We start from the raw sequence: 5,205 nt of genomic DNA, 5'->3' as shown, positions 1-5,205 counted from the left end.
TAATAATAGTGCACGTGCATTGGACTAAGCTGGAAAATCTGCAAGCATTTAATAAACAGGAGAAGACAAGGCAATATGGGCTCTTTTGTTAGATCAACAATAATGCATACAAGAGCTACTTCAACAATTTAATTATGGTCTTCTCGTATGGACCCCCAAAGAGAAGAAAAGAAATAAAACTATTTACATGGGAAAGCTCCCAAGAAGTAAAAGAAGAACAGGAAATCTTTTTGGGTTTTCTTTTTAATTACTACTACAGGCATGGAAAGTAAACTAACTAAAAGCTACAACTATTTTTTTGTTTTTCTTAAGGTTTATTAAACACACAAGAAGAAAGTATAAAAAGGAAAATAAACTAGTATGGATGATACAATGAAAAAGTATGAGCACCGACATCTAGCAATGAGTGTGTGAACATAAATGTAATGTCAATGAGAAATACCTACTCCCCCAAGCTTAGGGTTTTGGCCTAAGTTGGTCTATGACCACGGTTGGCCTGGCGGATATCCATAATAATAGTTGGGGTCGTACTGCGATGCAACAGTCATTGCATCGTGGGCTGCAGCTTGGAGGCGAGCTATCTTAGCTCTCCTCTTATACTCCTCCGCCTCCTCTCTGGTTATAAAATATCTCCCTTTTGCCTGAAAGTCAAAGAAAGTAGAAGCAGGAAGAGCGACGTGATAGGTGTGTCGTTTGTCAAAGATTAGTCAGTACTGGAGGAACCGATCGTTCCTCTCAACAAACTGATGACGAACCATCGCCTCATAATCTAAATAAGCAGGAGGCAACTCAATATCATCTTCACGTAGGGTTACACCAAGAAAATTAGCTATGCGGGTTGCATAAATTCCACCAAAGAATTCTTCATTAAATCTATTAAGATGCAACCTACGTGCAATCATGGCCCCCAAATTATAATATTTGTCTCCTAATACAGCACTCCTAAGAATACTGAGGTCAGGGACACACATGTGACATGCCTGATACGTCTCCAACGTATCTATAATTTTTGATTGCTCCATGCTATATTATCTACTGTTCTGGACATTATTGGGCTTTATTATCCACTTTTATATTATTTTTGGGACTAACCTATTAACCGGAGGCCCAGCCCAGAATTGTTGTTTCTTGCCTGTTTTAGGGTTTCGAAGAAAAGGAATATCAAACGGAGCCCAAACGGAATGAAACCTTCGGGAACATGATTTTCTCACCGAATACAACTCAGGAGACTTGGACCATACGTCAAGCCAATTAACAGGAGGCCACGAGGTAGGGGGGGCACGCCTGCCCCCCCCCCCCAGGCGCGCCCTCCACCCTCGTGGGGCCCCTGTTGCTCCACCGACATACTTCTTCCTCCTATATATACCCACGTACCCCCAAACGATCAGGGACGGAGCCAAAAACCTAATTCCACCGCCGCAACTTTCTGCATCCACGAGATCCCATCTTGGGGCCTGTTCCAGAGCTCCGCCGGAGGGGGCATCGATCACGGAGGGCTTCTACATCATCATCCAATCCCCTCCGATGAAGTGTGAGTAGTTTACTTCACACCTACGGGTCCATAGTTAGTAGCTAGATGGCTTCTTCTCTCTTTTTAGATCTCAATACAATGTTCTCCCCCTCTCTCGTGGAGATCTATTCGATGTAATCTTCTTTTTGCGGTGTGTTTGTTGAGATCGATGAATTGTGGGTTTATGATCCAGTCTATCTATGAATAATATTTGAATCTTCTCTGAATTCTTTTATGTATGATTGGTTATCTTTGCAAGTCTCTTCGAATTATCAGTTTGGTTTGGCCTACTAGATTGGTTTTTCTTGACATGGGAGAAGTGCTTAGCTTTGGGTTCGATCTTGCGGTGTCCTTTCCCAGTGACATAAGGGGCAGCAAGGCACGTATTGTATTGTTGCCATCGAGGATAACAAGATGTTTTTTTTTATCATATTGCATGAAACTATCCCTCTACATCATGTCATCTTGCTTAAGGCGTTACTCTGTTTTTAACTTAATACTCTAGATGCATGCTGGATAGCGGTCGATGAGTGGAGTAATAGTAGTAGATGCAGGCATGAGTCGGTCTACTTTTCTCGGACGTGATGCCTATATACATGATCATACCTAGATATTCTCATAACTATGCTCATTTCTGTCAATTGCTCAACAGTAATTTGTTCACCCACCGTAGAATACTTATGCTCTTGAGAGAAGCCACTAGTGAACCCTATGGCCCCCGGGTCTCTTTCTCATCATATCAATCTTCATCACTTTATTATTGCTTTGCTTTTTTACTTTGCCTTTTACTTTTCGCTTTGCATCTCTACACCAAAAATACCAAAAATATTATTTATCATCTCTATCAGATCTCACTTTCGTAAGTGACCGTGAAGGAATTGACAACCACTAAGCGCGTTGGTTGCGTTGAGCTATTGTTTTTGTGTAGGTACGAGGGACTCGCGCGTAGCCTCCTACTGGATTGATACCTTGGTTCTCAAAAACTGAGGGAAATACTTACACTACTTTGCTGCATCATCCTCTCCTCTTCGGGGAAATCCAACTCAGTGCTCAAGAGGTAGCAAGAAGAATTTCTGGCGCCGTTGCCGGGGAGGTCCACGAAAAAGTCAACATACCCAGTACCCATCACATACCCTTATCTCCTGCATTACATTATTTGCCATTTGCCTCTCATTTTCCTCTCCCCCCACTCCACCCTTGCCGTTTTATTCGCCCTCTCTGTCTCTCTCTATCATCCCTCTCTTTCCCGTTTGCCTCTTTTTGCCGTTTCTTGTTTGCTCGTATGGTTGGATAGTTGTTTATTTATTACTAAACAGAGAACCTAAGATCTATGGATCCTCATCCACTTGCTAATCTTTTTAAGAGATCCAATTATGATGAACCAATTGCTAGTGAGTTTTGTGCACTAGATTATCTTTATGAAGTTTCGTTTGAAATTCGTGAATCTGAAAAGTGTGATGAATTACTTTATGAAGCGATTCACGATAGATCTTTGAATAGAAAGCATGATTGCAATGATTTTACTATAAATTCTCTTGATGTCAATTGTGCTAATAATATGCAAAACCCTAAGCTTGGGGATGCTAGTTTTGCTATGCCTACTACTTGTTGTAATGATCATGATTAGGGTGATTCTTCTTATGGTATTGAAAATTTATTTAAGCCCCATGATGAATATGAGATTGATAATATTGTTTGAAATATTATTGAAAGTGGGTTTGGAAGAGTGTCAACTTTAGATCCCACATATTTGGAGAATGTTCAATCTTATGAAATTTTTGATAAAAGTGGGTCTCGAAAGGTCATGACTTTAGTTAATGTTAATCCCACTATTTTGGAAGAGTGTTAACTTTGCATGCATATGGATCGTGTTGAAATTTTTTTGTGTGATAGCTATTTTGTTGAATTTGCTTATGATCCCTCATGCAATTATAATGAGAGAGGAAAATATGGTGGTAGAAATTTTCATGTTACTAAATTACCTCTCTTATGTTGAGATTGCTATTGTTTCTTTCCGCTTCCTTGCATATGCTAGTTTTTGCCTGCCTTGACAATTTGTTTGCCTATAAAATTCCTATGCATAGGAAGTATGTTAGACTTAGATGTGTTTGTCACTTGTTTTATGATGCTCTCTTTGTGCTTCAATTCTTGTCTTTCATGTGAGCATCATTGAAATTATCAATGCCTAGCTATAAGGCTTTAAAGAAAAGCGCTTGTTGGGAGTCAACCCAATATTTATCCTTGATGCTATTAAATAAATAATTTATCTAGCCTCTATTTTGGTTGTGTTTTTTGTGTTTAATTAGTGTTTGTGCCAAGTAGAACCGTTGGGAAGACTTGGGGAGAGTCTTGTTGAACTTGCTGTAAAAAACAGAAACTTTAGCACTCACGAGAACTGCTGTCATTTTTATTTGGAGCGTGCTATTTAGTTAATTATTTTTGAAGATGATTAATAGATAAATGCCTCACGTACAGAAATTTATTTTAGAATGTTTGGGGTTCCAGATCTTGCGCTAGCTACAGATTACTACAGACTGTTCTGTTTTTGACAGATTCTGTTTTTTGTGTGTTGTTTGCTTGTTTTGATGAACCTATGGCTCGTAAAATAGTTTATAAACCATAGAGAAGTTGGAATACAGTAGGTTTAACACCAATATAAATAAAGAATGAGTTCATTACAGTACCTTGAAGTGGTCTTTTTTTTTCTTTCGCTAACGGAGCTCACGAGATTTTCTACTTTAAGTTTTGTGTTGTGAAGTTTTTAAGTTTTGGGTAAAGATTTGATGGATTATGAACAAGGAGTGGAAAGAGACTAAGCTTGGGGATGCCCATGCCACCTCCAAGATAATCTAAGGACAGCTAAAAGCCAAAGCTTGGGGATGCCCCGGAAGGCATCCCCTCTTTCGTCTACTTCTATCGGTAACTTTACTTGGAGCTATATTTTTATTCACCACATGATATGTGTTTTGCTTGGAACGTCTTTTATGATTTCAGTCTTTGCTTTTTAGTCTACCACAATCATCCTTGCTGTACACACCTTTTGAGAGATCCATACATAATTTGGAATTTGATAGAATACTCTATGTGCTTCACTTATATCTTTTGAGCTCTATAGTTTTACTCTAGTGCTTCACTTATATCTTTTGAGTTTTATAGTTTTGCTCTAGTGCTTCACTTATATCTTTTAGAGCACGGTGGTGGATTTGTTTTATAGAAACTATTGATCTCCCATGCTTCACTTAGATTATTTTGAGAGTCTTAATAGCATGGTAATTTGCTTAAAATCCTAATATGCTTGGTATGCAAGATTAATAATAAAACTTTCTTATGAGTGTGTTGAATACTAAGAGAAGTTTGATGCTTGATGATTGTTTTGAGACATGAGGTAATAATATCAAAGGCGTGCTAGTTGAGTAGTTGTGAAATTGAGAAATACTTGTGTTGAGGTTTGCAAGTCCCGTAGCATGCACGTATGGTAAACGTTATGCAACAAATTTGAAACATGAGGTGTTATATGATTGTCTTCCTTATGAGTGGTGGTCGGGGACGAGCGATGGTCTTTTCCTACCAATCTACCCCCCTAGGAGCATGCGCGTAGTACCGAGGTTTTTGATGACTTGTAGATTTTTGCAATAAGTATGTGAGTTCTTTATGACTAATGTCGAGTCCATGGATTATACGCACTCTCACCCTTC

The sequence above is a fragment of the Triticum urartu genome, chromosome 5A, assembly GCF_056163025.1.
Source record: "Triticum urartu cultivar PI428250 chromosome 5A, HENAU_Tu73, whole genome shotgun sequence".
Lineage (NCBI taxonomy): Eukaryota > Viridiplantae > Streptophyta > Magnoliopsida > Poales > Poaceae > Triticum > Triticum urartu.
This window is presented reverse-complemented; position numbering follows the sequence as displayed.